The sequence below is a fragment of the Xiphophorus couchianus genome, chromosome 20, assembly GCF_001444195.1.
Source record: "Xiphophorus couchianus chromosome 20, X_couchianus-1.0, whole genome shotgun sequence".
Taxonomy (NCBI): domain Eukaryota; kingdom Metazoa; phylum Chordata; class Actinopteri; order Cyprinodontiformes; family Poeciliidae; genus Xiphophorus; species Xiphophorus couchianus.
Genome location: NC_040247.1, coordinates 24,606,771 through 24,622,620, shown reverse-complemented (window position 1 = coordinate 24,622,620; position 15,850 = coordinate 24,606,771). Strand labels below are relative to the sequence as shown.

Sequence of the window (15,850 nt, the reverse complement as noted above, 5' to 3'; positions counted from 1 at the left end):
GCAGCCACAAAGTTAACGTACATATCATGGAATATTTACTGAAGGAAATATTCGCGGCTTGCGTTTAATCCAAAACAGCCAGTGATATATAGAATAAAAAGACAAACATTATGAGGAAAAAGCAGGAAATCATGTTTACCGTGTCAACATTTCCATTTATTTCTGAAGATATTCACTTAGTTGCGCTAAACGACGTTGCTCTCATCCAGGTGAGAGTGTTACGACTCAATGTTTAAAATCAGCCACCTGTTTCAAACCAATATAATTCATTCTTCCAACAATATAAGAAAAATGTGCCATTAATTCAGTAATAAGGCAACATAAATATTATAGAATCAGCATAAAGAGTAGGTGATTTCAAAAGAATATTTTATTTCTATATTGTTTTTGTTTTTTTATAGATGTACATAGTGGTTAAAAACTGCAAAATAGGAAATAAACACCAGCTTCCTTGTTTTTATGTTTTTATTTATTTAATATTTTCTTAGTGGATTATGGATTAGATTATTAATAGTAACTAAACAAGAACCGGGCCGCAGAGATCATGAAGTTATCACATAGAAGCTGAAGTGAATTTACTTTTAATGAAAGATAAACATCGTCATGTCCAGTAAAGCAGAATATGTGTTATGATGAGGGTTGTTCATCTGATTAAAAGCACTTTTTAAAAGAAAAACAACCGTCACGTAGGTGTGAACAAACCTCACATTTCCGTATTACGAGCAAAAAATTTATGTAATCAGAGAAAAAACATGCAAGGTGTGAAAAAAGCCCAACCTACAATCGTTTAGGGATTATCTGTGGTGTAGCGTCGATCTTAAAGTCAGTATTTTCCTAAGTATGTGTGTTTTAGTAGAAATCCAGAGTGTCTGGAAAAAATAAAATAAAAACCCAAATTCTGTTTTGAAATAACTCTGCCAAGATGCAAAAGGAAAAAAAACATTTGGTTTGGATTTATATGTTTAATTAATTTTATGACTTCTTTTTCTAAACTGATTTTTTTTTCACTGATTATTACAAGTTAAATCATTTAGCACAAACGTCTATAGACGACATTTATCCTTCTGTTTTCGCTACTTTTAGACTTTTCTCTCACACGGTTGTCTCACCAGATCACGATAACAACGCTGGTTAACACCGACTGCTTTAAATTACACAATTGTTATTTTCCAGGACCCAAATTTCTATTTTTCATCTTCTAAAATAACAGATTTTTAGTATTTTAATACTAAAATAAAGCTGTAACCAAACAAAGGATTAAATTTTATTTTTGCTCCGCATGTTTAGACACATCAACAGTGTTTAAGATCGTTCTTGTGTTTCAGATGATTAATTACGTGAAAGACAACAAATAACAACAAGTAGCTTCTGATCCCTAAAAAGATCCACGGCATTTTCTCTTCTACTGTATATGAATGTCATTCACACTAAATATGTTGAGCCGTGTGTGTATCGATTTCAGCATCTAAAGACCCCAGATATCAAAGGTTCTGTCCAGCATTACGACTCGTTCTCATATCCGGCCCCGTGAGAACGCCATCAAAGGGGAAAAGTCCAGCGGATCGCGCTTATCAACATGACCAGATGTTCCACAGGCAGCGATGGGATCACACCATCAGGACAGACCGGTTTGAAACCGCTCCATTTGGCGTTTTCTGCCACCGGACTCCCCCCTGCTAGGCAACAAATAAACATGACTAATAAAAATCTGGTTTTTACTTCGCTCAGAACTTAGCTGCTAACGAGGGATAAATAAAATCTGAGTCTAAAACTAAGAGGATTAGCTTTGTGAACATGTGAAGATAAAGAACGAGGAGTGTTGGTCTGCTGTTAATGTTAATGGGTTACAACTCACAAATACTAACACACAGCTGGAACAAGAATACACACTCTGTGAAATCCAGTGCTCTGCCACACCAAAACGAGCCTTTAAAATTGTGACGTGGCCTCAGATACAGATACAGATAATGCTGCGTTTGAGCTCCGAACATCTGGGCCGTGACGTTCCGTCCCTCTCACCTCCCACATCCAGCCCGAGTCTGAGAGAAGGTTGGAGCATCTCTCTCAAAAATAAGAGCAGTAGATCAAAAACCAGCAGCTCCCGCTTGATTCCCAAGAGGGGGTTCAGAGGGAGTGCATCTCTGCTTCTCTCTCTCCCGACACTTCCAGTGAGATTTAGCGGACCTTTTTATCTCAGCCTGGCCTGGGGGGGGAAAGGTTAATTAACGGCTGCTTTCGGCGCGGAGAGGCGAAGTGATGGGTGTAAACAGCAGACGTGGAAGCACCGGGGTGTTTTCTAAATAATTCCTGCTATTAGTCTGACTTACTGTCAAGTCAAGTCAGTTTATTTAGTGCATAGTGCAAATTCACAATATATGTCATCTCAGGATGCTATACAAGACCAAGGGATTTAATTTATGAACATTAATTTAGTCTAATCAGATCAAAATATTTAAAATCAATCAGTAGCATTCCAATTCAACCTGTAATATGATACAACAAATTCAGGTTTAGTGTATAACCCCTGTTTCATCAGGTCATTGTTGCAATTCTTCCTGTTGGGCAAGAATATGGTGACAGTGGAAGGAAACAACTGTTTCTATTCAATAGGAGGAATCTGATCTGTTCTGGCTGGCTGAGGGATTTAAGGGACAACAACACAAGAGAAGTGGTTTGGTCTGTGTTTTCACACCTGATAGTTCCTTAGACTCGATTCGATTGGGGAGCAAGATTGAAACATTTGTTACATTTTCAGCCGGTGCGGCTCTCTTTCACACTGCTTTGTGCCAAACGATGCAAACACTTTGAAAAACCAGTTCCTCTATTCGCCTTCGGCGGCGCTGCACCAAGAACCACCGAAGGAAACGACATGAAAACGTCTGAAGAAGACACAAGCGCAATTTCCTTAGTTGCGTTCATGTACACAAAAATGGAGTAGCATCAAACTTTAGTGGTTGTAGGATTTCCCTTTTGTAAAAGACGACGAACCATTTCTCCCGCCAGCGCTAGACTTGCGTGTTTGATTTGGTTGTACCTAACCCACAAACTCGCCCACATCCATACACCGACGGGTGGATCGGCAGGCAACTTGGGCCAGGTTTCTTTCCCAGGAGGACATTTATATTTAGGAACTGAAGGTTAAATCAAACCCTCAGCCGTCCGATCACAACAGGACCACGTTCCCCATTGAGCCGAGGCACCAGCAGCTTCTCTAATGACTTTGTCCAGGACAGAGACAAGGTTACACAGAGAGATTGGGAAGACATGAAATAAAAGCTCAATGACGGGCTCCTTCTGGGGGCCCTTATAGACGAGAAACAAATCCTGAGTATTGACGGCAATAATTACTTATAATGCAGAATTGGAAATTAACAGAGTGAGGAAAAGTAATCCGTCATACCTAAGCCTGAGCTCTATCAAAAAGAAAGGTTTTCAACCCGGAAACTAACTTGATAACTAAATGATGTAATCTTTAATAAACTTATAGAAACTCTAAAAACCATCTACAAACCTGCAGTCTGAGAGCTATGTGGGGAACAATCAAGTTTCTAATATTAGATGAAGCTCAATAATCTGTGCAGACACAGTGCTAACACACAACCCGAATAATTTGATCACAAGTGGACTACGCTAACAGGATGAACGGTCAAACTGGACTGAGGAGAAATCCCATTCAGACACTTAGAGATCTTAATTAGGACACTTGAGGCATTTTGAAAGCCAGAGTTCCTACGCGGTCTGGATGAGATAAGAATTTGGTTCATTGTTTTCAAAGTCTGGATAAGGATGCAAAATTATGTGGAGTATTGAATTTGAGACATTATTCTTTGTCATGTTGTTTAATCCTACTTGTCTGCCCTTGCAAATCCCTCACAACAAAGTTTTCTACTATATTGTTCTTCTGTAGATTTTGTGTAAATGTAGATTTTTTGCTGCTTGTTGCTTCAAAAAATGAGAGGCATCACTTAGATATCTGTCTACCCTAACTCCTTTTGTAGAAACACAACTTAGACAAGAGACGTTTTCTAAAGGAAGACGCAGAAATGTTTTGGGTTTCTTTGTTATGAAAACCACGCTGCAAGCAGCATGTCGAGACCTGGTACGCCAAAAACCACGATTTCACCATCTTGTCTGTTTCTCTCACAAACACAACACGAACCTCGGAGTTGTTGAGACAGAGCAGGACGCGATTGTTATTTCCCACGTCTGGCACTGTGTGGGCTGCGCTCCGATGGGAAGAAAATCGGTGAAAACCACAGCTGCCTGCACCGAGGCCAGAACAATACTTCATCCCGTGTTTTACAGACAGTGCGGTGCCCGGGCGATCCGGCGTGAAAAGCCAACCCCAGCTGTAGTCGGGCAAGAGGCCAACACAGAGAGGAAAAGAGAGCCATGTTCACTCACTGCTAAAGTCCATTTTGAATCGCAAGGTAACCTAACCTTACGATTTGGAGCGCTGAATGTAGCGCACATACAGGGAAGAGCTCGGAGAGCAAGCTAAACATCTTAAAGTGGCAGTGTTATGTAAAATCAACTTTTTACTGTAATTTTATTCCCTCATCAAAAACATACCCAGAGTGTTGCCTAGCGATAAAGCTCTTCCTCGGACCTGCAGTTTCCAAGCTGCCGACCTTCCGCCTCACAGACCAGCCGTCCTCCCGACTCCCCCACTCGGCTCCTTCAGACTAGCCAGCAGCAATTAGCAAACACCTGGTGGAACCGCGCATCTGCTGAGCTCATATTCTCAATGCAAAGCTGGTAAAAATGTTGTTAAAGGGTTAATAATGGAGCCATGTTGTGATGACTTCCTGAAGGCGGAGTTTCAGAATGAGCAGGAGTTTTTAAAGAGACAGAGGCGCACATTTATTTTAAGTTATATTGGATATATGCAGCAATTTATTTAACAACTTGATACTTGATTGATTAGTTACTTGATTGTGCTATAAAATGGCACCATATGGCTGGAAAATACATAGTACTGCCAATTTAACTGTAGTTTTGAATGGAGCTGCAGTTTTGGTGTTTTGATTGAAAAGGAATGAGCAGTTTGAATCCATCGTAAAGCCAACTACAAATCAAGTCAAATCTGCTGGCACCCCTGACAAACGTGTGAATTTTTAAAATCACTGTTGGCACATTTATCGGTACCCCTGCTCTCCATACCTTATTGTCAGACCCATTTTTGCCTGTAGGTCGGCGTTTGAACATCCTCTGCAACTCTTCACATGGCTTCAGTAAACAGAAAGATGAATCTTTAAACATCCCAGGCAACCTTAGAGGGGAAACTTCTATTTAAAATCTGCCTGTGTTTTAAAAGGTTCACAATGAACCGCACTCATTTATCGTTCGCAGAGAAGAGAAACAGACTCATGGCATCAAAGTTCCCCCTCCGTACTCCGTACTCAGTGGACATGAGGAGCCTTTAAAATGCTGAAACGCAGCATCTAGAGGGTCGAAATTAAAGATTGAAGTAGTAATCTAATATTTTTTTGAAAGGGATTTTTTGTGTATGAATAATTGTTGAGTTTTTTTTCTTTTTAAGTGCTATTAAAGAATTCAACATTATATGCTAAATGTGAATGAATGAATGTACTTTAATGGTTGGTTTATTAAAATTTGTCCCGGTGAGATTATGTTGCTGTAATTAAAGGTTATATCGTTTTTTGGGGGGGGTTGGCCTCTTTATAATGGTTGCCAACAAATTTTTCCATTTATATAATTTCCAGGTAGAACGTGAATGCACGGTATTTGACATATGATAGCCATCAAAGTACAGCCACTAAGTTATGTGAAATAATATCGTGACCTTTGTGATTTGATATTTTGTGTAGCTCTACTATTTAAAAAACCTGCTCATTTTATAAATTGTCAGGATAATGGCGTGTTTTTAATATGAAAGACTGTGATGGTTATCCTTGAGAGAGGAGCTTAGGGTCGTGTTGACCCGGGTAGCACTGAACATGAGCGGCTGAGTTGAACTTTCTTTGTAGCAGGTTGCAGAACTTCTGGGGCTTTGAGATTCAAGGTAGGGGGAATTATGCACAAATGTCCTTGGATTTATTGTGTACGCTGCATCTCTTTCTTTATGTTGAATAAAACTGTTTTTTTTGTTTTGTTTTAGAATTCAGCTTAAGAGTCTCATTCAGAACGGAAACTACAAACTGAAAAGCAGTGATGTGTCTGGGTTTTGTTCGAAGATGCGCGCTGACACTGAACTCTGAATCACCGTTAAGCTTTCAGAGATGTGACAGTCACTTGGCCAGAGATTAGGAAGTGGTCACCTCCCCTTGATCAGACCTGACTGTGGATTGGTGGGTCAAGTACTGACAAAAAAAAACCAAAAACCTGAATTTTTCTATTTATCAAAAGCATTTTAGCTAAAAACGGCTTCTACATATGAAGTTCTCTTTTGAATTTCTTAACAAATCAGACAAGGTTATGAATTTTTGTTTTAACACAGAAATGGCAATGACATTATAATGCTTTCATTTTTTTTATTATTTTGATTTTTTGGATTCACAAACAACTGATCCTGCTGCACATGTAATTATCTGACTTCTTCAAGACTCTCGGAGCCTTGAAATTTCTTTCCCAGACAGCAAATTGATCTTTATATTTGGGAAAAAAATAAATACATAAATGACATAATAAGAAGCATCACTATACCATGTTGTCGGGCTGAGCAATAAATCAACAAGAATATTCCTCATGATAGACATGTGACCAGTATTAATAAAAAAAATAGGTCAGAATATTCAATAATTTCACTGATCCAGAACTGCACAGCATTCTGGGGGATGTAGGAAGAGGAAGGACTTCAGCTAGCTAACCACGGTGGTTAGCATTATTGATGCTAACCACCGTTTTGTTACGTAGCAACAAACCGTTGAGCAACTTTTTCCACTTTTTGTTGTAACTGCTTAAAAATAAAAAACAAAACCAGCATGGAGTGAAAACGGTGGATAAAACAGGTGCCTCCAGTTTGACAGTATTTCAGATATTTAAAACCAAAAACTGATAATAAATAATGATCAGTATGGACCAGGGGCGCTGCGAGGAATTTGGCCCCCTGACAAAAAATTAAATTTTGCCCCCCCTTCGAAGCTGCTGTTGCAATTTTTTGGGTCTATTTGATCCATAAAAAGCGTCACAATTTTAAAGGCTTGCAAAGGTCCTGCTTTCTTTGGTTCAATACTGATAACTAGCACAATATTTACTGCTCATGCATTTAACATCCAACAGTCCACATTCAGTATGCAAGTAGGTTGCTTGAATTTTTTCTATTAGTTTTAGCTTACTGAAATGTCTCTCCCAACGAGCAACTGTCATACAAAATACACATAAAGCAATCCTGACTTCTCAGAAAATGCCATGTAGTTAAATTTTATTCAAGCTGCAGTATATAACTTTAATAAAAAAATATGTTTTCTCCATATTTGTTAAAGCTGTCATGAGACAGATAATCTGTGAAAACAATCAATATCCTCCACCTGCTCCCTGAGCTGCTATTGCTGGCTAAAGTAATGCAACATTCTGGCCAAAACAACCAATCAGAATCAGGAGGAGGGTCTTAGTGCTGACAATCAATTTCATTCACTCGCTGCTAAATGTGCTAATGGTGGAAAAACAACTTATCATTAAAGGAAAAATATTTATCTGCTGTCAATATTTATCTGCTATGCTAATTTGATTGAGCATTCACAACAGGCTGCGCTAGCTACAGCATAGGGATGAGCAGCACCACATGAGATTGTGATTGACAGCACTGAAACTCTCCTGTCTCTGATTGGTTGTTTCTAGCACTGGGAGAAAGCAGAGGAAATAGATTTTTCACAGATTATCTCTCATACCATACTGTCACAACATAATGACAGTTTTAACAAATATGTTAAAAATAAAGTTTTTATAAAAGTTACATACTGCAGCTTTAATTTCTCTTATTAGAGGATGGTCAGGAGGGACGTGGGCTAGAGCTGCTGCTGACTGACTCATCTGTTGTTAAATGTGATAAAAGGGACAAGTTAAATACTGTATATGAATATGAGGTAATTTCTTTCCTTAATTCACCCACCTCTTGGAGAAAAACTGGGTTATAAATGAACACTTTTACCTTTTTCTCTCTCTGTCGCTCTATTTTTTGAAAACCTATTTTATTATTGTTCTTAGCAGTATAGTAACAGCCACAGTCGTTCTTGTCTTTCACTGACTGCTGCTGAACATCGTCACTGTCAAGCGCTACAAGCAGGAACGAACCATTTCATGCAGATCCAGGGGGGTTCAGGGCAAATGTCTGCTGTTTGGTCTTGGTCCCCCCCTTATACGGCGCCCCTGGTATGGACTGATATGAATCCCTTATATCGTGATACAGTTTTCAGCCATCTTGTCCAGGCCTAACATGTGGTGACACAGCAGAAAACACTGGATTCCACAGTCTTGATCCCAATTCAGCATGCACTATTCAGAACACCATAACATCAGCAGGAACACAGCATGCTTTGAAGAGGTAACGAGACCCGACCATCCAAGTTATTCCCTTTTGTTACCGCACATTCAGAGAATACGTGTTGTTCAACACAAACAAGAAAAGCATGAACAGTGAAAGTCAGGCATCAAGGAAATTCACAAATCTGCATCCTGTCATAGAGATTTACATTATTTGACCGGTAGTTTAGTTCTTGATGAAATTCTAAAACCAATGTAGAATGTCTCACAGGCGAAGAATATTGATCGCGTGACCGATGGCGTGTTTGTTGTTGGCCTGCCAACTGTGTGAGATGGGCTCCGTGTTTATTTGCACGCTGAACAGGTCGCTGAGACGCAATCACAAGTGGTCACTCAGGATTCCTCTTGGCGACGCGTTTCAGCAGCTTGTGTGAGCAGATATATTTAGAGGTGTCCACTTGCTGCCGGATCGCTCAGGAAGCGCAATAATAGCTGCTGGAAAGACGAGAGCTCTCGTCTCTGCTCTCGTGCCTCTCAAAAGATCTCACCAGGGTTGGGTGAATTTTTATTGCACATTTGCCAGAGTATTTTTTTGTGTGTGTTTATTTTCTTCCTCTTGCCATAATTAATTTTACTTTTACTAAGTAGCCCCTTCATCTGGTCCGTATTCTTTTCATGCTGCTGCCGAAAAATTGTGGAATCGTCCAGGTTAATTTTATATTGTACGTCTGGCTTTTTCTCTGCCAACATTCCCTGCCAGTGGGGATGGCAGCTGGCTGTAAATAGTCTGATGCCCCTGAGCTTTTAACAGATTCTGGGTATAATGTTGACTGTTTTTCTCCCCCCTCTCCCAGTCTTGAACCAGCCTCCTGTCAGGAGCCGGTTCATCCACCCTGACAGCACCTCGTTGAGATTCAGGCAGTAACTGGTGCATCTGCGAGCCTCTGCTGCCTGCAGTTACCCATAACATGTTTTTTTTTTTTTTACCCAGACAGACCCACAGACAGAAATGTTGATGTGTATTTTATCATAATTCTAACTGCAGGGAAGTTTGAGAAGAAGTCATTCCAGATTGTGACACGTCTTTTCCCCATCCAGACCTTAAAAAAGCTATACAGCTTTTTTTTTTTAAATAAAACCCAAAATCAGTGTCGTTTAATGGTCTGGGAGTGATGGATTTGCCATTGACTTTGATTTCTGTGTATTAATGGGCCGATTTAGGTCGATGAAAGTAAACGGAAACAGCAGGGAAGGTTTTGGCAGAGGACTTGAGGTAGAGCAAATGCTTGGTTAATGAGCAGAACCACAAGAAAACATACTTGTATTATGTGTCAGTATGATGAGGATACACAATATTCTGTTTGGTGAAGATTCTACAAGATGTGGTGCCACGCCTTTGGAAACAGATTTTGACATTTTAAAACAGATCTCCTCCTGCTGTAGATATTACAAGCTGTCTGTGCATCCTTAAAAAGTCTTAAATTCATAAAAATGTAGGTTTGCCTTAAATATGTTGTGATGGACAGAGCAGTAAAAAGAGAGTCAGGCACAGGTTCAAATTCAAAAAGAATTGTTTTTTACTTAACCCAAAACAGAAACTTGGATAAATAATGAAAAATGACAAAGTTGGGCCCATAAAAGAGAAATCAACTCAGACTAACTCGAGCAAACAGACCTCTCTAAATGAGACAAAGGGGAAACATAAATACTGACTGAACAGGCCACAGAGAAGATACAAAAGGGAAAACACACAAAAACCTACCTGAAGCTAACATAAGAAATTCCCATTCCCCCCTCTTCATGCCGAGTTGTGGTATGGACAGGTTTGCTCCACCTGAAGGACTGGAGCAGCCGCCACTGAGGTAATTCAAAATAAATAAAGGTTAAACCAGGTAAAAAGTCGTAAAATAAAATGTGGCCAACTTATTCCAGAATACGGTGTTATATGATGTGTTGCATTCAAAACAAAAACCAGTTCTATAAATGAAATCCTATATTTATATTATATTTAAAAAACAAAATTTTAAGTGCGGTGAGAACGACTATGAACTATTGTGTGTGATTAAATGTTACCACATCACATATGTTTAATCCAAAGTCTTAAAATGTCTTCTGACAGGACCATTTAATCTCATTCGTCTAAATGTAGTTTGTTTTGTCTTTGTACTTTTCTGTCGGGCAAACATTTGAGTCGTGTGATTGATTAACTGCTAATATAGTTTTGCGAGCTAACAGGCCAGACATGTTGATACAGTGTAAGATGGATTCATGCTTTTTGTTGTGTTTACATCATATTATGATTTACAGAGTTCTCCAAATAGGCAAACATTTTTCCAGTTTTGCCTAATGTTGGTTGGCCTGTGCATACGTTAGCCTGAGTTTCCTGTTCCCAAGCCTCAGTGTCACGGTGCTGTACCGTTGCTTAGAGTTAGTACATTGTTTCGTCAGCTTCAATTGTAAAAATGGCCCATATGACTGACCCACACCGCACAACTTCTGGGTACCACTCAGTTGTAGGCTCATAAGACAGTGGTACGGTATGGTCAGTGTTTTGGCTGTTTTGCAGTTTTCTGGGAGTTTGTTCCAGATTTGTGGGGCATAGAAGCTGAATGCAATTTCTAGTGTGTCACGTTAGGGATTTGGGTGCAGTACTGCCTTCCCGGTACCATGAACTAGCGTTCTGAACCACGCCGTGTCGATCAGCGGAAACAAAGCATCAGATGACGAGATGTGTGTCTGGTTTTGTAGCTCGTTAGCTTCAAGATCCAACATGTCAAACATTCAGAGTTCGGGGGAGTTCTGCATACCTGGGTTGCAACGAGTGGTTCTTCCAGCTGTTGTTGCCTTTTCTGAATCCTTGATATCAACATGTGCTTGTCATTCACACAACCGAAGATAAAAAAGATATTTTTATCTTATCTGATAGACCCCAGACGCTCTATAAATTCTTTAACTTTTGATGTGGCCGTGTGTTAAAATCCCTATAGATCATCAGGTTCTGGAAGACCAACGTTTATGTTCACAGCCACTTAAATCCCCTTTTTTTCCCCATTATAATGTTGAGTGCAGTCTTTTTGCTGCCCATAGATAGCTAAATGTGAAGAGCTGCTGCCATTTCATTGACCGGTTTGCTAGTTTTGTTACACCTGAATAGCTGAATGTGATGAATCGGTCGGTGATTGCGTTCCTGCCTATTATTCAGCCGCTCGTCTTTTGGTCCAGAACAGAACTCAACATGTTCCTTTTGAGAGATATGCTTCGACAAGAAGTAAAAAAAAAAAAAAAAAATCCCAAAAAGATGATTTGCACCAGTCTCACCTCTGCCTTGTTGTAGAGGAACTCATCAGGCTCTCAGGTGTGGAAAAGCGATGTCCTCCTTATCACTTTCACTGGGATGATTCGGGTTTTAGCCATTCCTTCTGCCTTTCCTTACCTCTCAACCTTTACCTCGTTTCCTTCCTATTCCTTGGAACACGGTCATTCTTTTTGCTCCCAGAGAAGCCTTTTATCTTCTCCCCACTGATGAGAAGCATTATCCACTCATGCTCTCGTTCCCATGCCCTCTCACTCCCTGACTTCCCCTTGCACTTCTCCTTTTAATGGTCCTTATAAACCCTCTCCATACTATGACCTTTCTTCACTTTCTTTCCCCCTCTATGCAATTTCCTCCACTGATTTTTTTTTTCTTTTTTTCGTCTTACAACCAGTCTATCTCCCAATTCTTTCTTTCTTTCTATTTATATCCACTTTCTTCAACGTCCTCTCCGTAATTTGGGGCCAGATGTTGACTCAGACTGATTAGAATTTCGACAGCAGCGAGACTTCGCCGGTAATCAAAAGTCGCGTGTGCAAAAAGGCCAACAATGTCCGAACGGCAACAAATTTTCTGGTCCAGCAGTTTTGGTGGAAAAGCAATTAGGATTTGGAATTAGTGCTTAAATTGAATCGGAATTAAGCAGGCTCAGTTTACACCTTATATGCGCGGCGTTCGCCTCTCGTGGACCTGAGAGCGGCCTATTATCGCATCCCAGCATCCTCTATGTCGAAACGAAGGGCAGTGGCACCAACATGTGGTCCACCTCATCCCCCCTCCCTCTCTCACACACACACACACGTACACGCATGCTCACATCTCCCCATGCTAACCTACAGGACTGGAAGAGGTTCATTATATATCGACACAGCCCCGTGTTCTGTAATAGTTTTCCTTTTTTCAGTCCTTCCCTCGGACCTCCTTTTCCTGCTTGCTGGTCAAAGTGACAAATCCTGCTTTGAAACTTAATGAAGTTTGAAATAGAATTTGAGGCTACAATTATCCTGTCCGCACGGGCTGTCGCAGGGAATGATGGTGCCACCGAAACCCAATTACAGGAAGTGAGACCCCAGCTAAGCGCTCAGGCCCGCAGGGAGCCACGGAGTCTGCGATGAGTCCGACGGCTGCTCTGCATCTTTCCTGCCGGGTGATTTGAAAGGTCGTGGAGTGAGACGGGACTTGTGCGTTCCGGTGTGATTTATTTTTGGTGATTGACTTTGATTGCTATTGATGTGACGCAGCCGACTTAATCTGCCCCGATGGTTTCAGCTGATTTTTGTGTGCCTTACTTCAGGAGGTGTCAAACTCATTTTTATTTTGGGCCGGATCAAGATTGTGAATAAACTTGATGGGCCGGTTGTGGTGAAATGTGTTGATACAATCCATTAACAAACCTCTAAAACGCAAATAAATGGTAGCCTCTGCACTCGATGAGTACTTCTTCTTATAGTTAAATAATACTGAACATCATTTCACATTGATGAAATTTGGCAGGACAGATATAAAAACCATGGGAAAAGATTGTGGCCACTGTAAAAAAAAAAATTTAATTTGGCTATTTGAAGAATAGGCACAATTCTGACTTTTTTCCCAGAATTTTCACTTTTTTTCTCAGAATTCTTACTTTTGATTTTAGACGATTAAAGTGAGAATAATTCTGGTAAATTCTCAAAAAAAAAGTTACAAGTCAAAATTCTGAGAAAAAAAGTCTAAGCTGCAAAAAACAAAAAGGATTCAGAATTTTTTTTTCCTGTGGTCGTAATCCTCTTTCGTTGAAAACTGTGATTGATAAAGTATTGTTAAAGTGTACACCAGCTATTTTCAAGGTTCTATGTATGTGTCCTTCTGGGCCACATCAAACTTTACGGCGGGCCGGAGGTGGCCCGCGGGCCTTGAGTTTGACACTTGAAGAGTAAATGAGTTCTAGAATTTCTAAGAAAAACTTAGAAATTCTGAAATTAACGTACGTATAATGTACGACTTCCTTCCTTCTCCTTTTGTCACCTTTCGTCAAACCATTTGGCAGAGTTTACGGGAACATGTCGTCATTTTAACAGTGAAAATCTGTTAATGCCAGTCTTAAAAGTGCAACTTATATTTGTAACCAGACCTCGTGTTCTAACAATATAAATATGCAGCTACATTCAGAAGTTACCTAATTATGCATTAGACTTTATCTACCTAAGGGAAATCATTAATCAGAGAAGCAGACAAGAGGCCCATCCTAACTCCGGAGGAACTCGCCGGTCTACAACGCAGCTGTTGTTGCTGTGAAAGCAAATCTAAAGCTGTTGTTGAAAGAAAGCCAAAAGTAACTTTGTTTGTAGTTTGCAGTAAAAGAAGATGCTTTAGTCAGATGAGGCCACTCTTTTGGCCTGTTTGCAAAACACTGTAATAATGCACGACAGCCTGAACGCCTCGTGGTTAGAGAAGCGTTCATAGCGGTGATGGCATCATGCTATCGGCATCTTCAGCAGAGACAGAGAAGTGGGTTGATGAGAAGATGGATGGAGTCAAATTACATACATTTGAATAAAAACATATTCACTCATGACGTAAAGCATTGTTCAAATATTGTATCATTTTCCTCCCTTTTCACATTTGCGCACCATTTTCTAGGTCTGTAACATAAAATCTCAGTAAAAATCCAGCGTGGGTTGTAATTCTGAATATTTCTAAAGCTAAAAGTGTTTGTGTGTGTGGAGTTTTTTACAATTTCGTTTTACTTTCCGGTCTTCCTTTTGTGTTTAATCAGCCTCTCCACCTCCCTCTCCTCCTTCTCCTCCTCCTGCGAACTGACACTCCTTTCTCTCTCAGCAGCAGCAGCAGCAGCCTGTAAATGGCCGCCTGATGGAAAGTGACATTTTCACAGAACCCTGTGAGGGAGGCGAGGCGATCTCTCCTCTTTCCAGCACAAAGTGCTCCTAATTGCCTGGTTGCATTTGCGAGCCCAGCTGACAAACTCGTACAAATCAATAATTCTGCTCTGGGACTCGGGCCCCTCCTCCTCCACCCTAAACCCCCACCCCCCACTTCACCCTGCTACATACTAGGTTGACACAAACAAGCACACGCATGCATGCAAATGCTTAGATGTGTCTGGAAATGCATTTAGATGTGCATAGAGCCAGTCGGCACACGCACACACACACATGCAGAGAAATGGTGGCAAACATTCTCTCTGTCTCGCTGCCTCTTTGCCGCCTGCCTTAAATGACAGAGTTTATCTGTGATTCTAAGACAAATGGGGAGAGAGTATCAAAGCATCAACAGCAGCCACAGTGCTGCTGAGGGCTGAAATAATGGATGGAAGACCCAGTGCTGCTCATTTCTAAATGGCCTCTGCAGAGGTGGAAACTTTGCGCTCCTAGCTTGAAATGTACAGAGGACAAATAAGTGCAGCTTAAAATGGGAGCTTATTTAATAGGCTTTGTGTTTGTGCTCTGTTCTGGAACAAGCTCCATCTCTCGTAAAAAGTCACTATCCGGAACGGAAAATGTCACGGCAATTTGGGAACTCACTTCAAGCCGCTCAAAATGAGTCACCTCGCGGTCGCCTTTTGATGTTTTTGACAAATTCATTAATAATAACAATAATAATAATGAGCTTAAAAAACGCGTCGTGTTTCATTTAGTTTGAAATGCAGGCGTGCAAATACGAGTGAGAGGAACATTGTTTATTTTTTCTAATTGCAGCTTTTATCTGGCAAGCGTGAAGCGGTTGGTGTGAAGAGCCGAACCGCCAATTTCGTTTTTGGGCAACTTTTTGACTGGCCTAACTCCGTCTTCAGACATTTCATTTTGCCCTGTTACCGCCACAGGATTTCGGGGGGCGGGGTTTGTGTGTCAGGAATACAAAGTTGAACACTGAAAAAGACGTCAAACAAAAGTGGCCAGAGAATGGACCCTTGAGGAATCCCACAATTACGTTTTCTGCGCCCAGAGGTAAAATTTACTAATGACAATGTAACTGAGTACATAACAACCTCAACCCTTCTTCCAGCCTACAAATATCTTAAAACTGTGTGTCAAACGCAGCACTGACATCGAGTAATATCAAGGCAGAAGTGGCTTTTACTGCTGCAGGTCTGAAGAC

General features: G+C 40.6%; 1 protein-coding gene across 2 annotated transcripts in view; it reads left to right on the top strand.

Annotated features, from left to right (window-relative positions):
- LOC114135878 (cadherin-4-like) overlaps positions 1–15,850 on the top strand; it is a 314,131-nt gene that overhangs the window by 246,795 nt on the left and 51,486 nt on the right. The window lies entirely within an intron of this gene.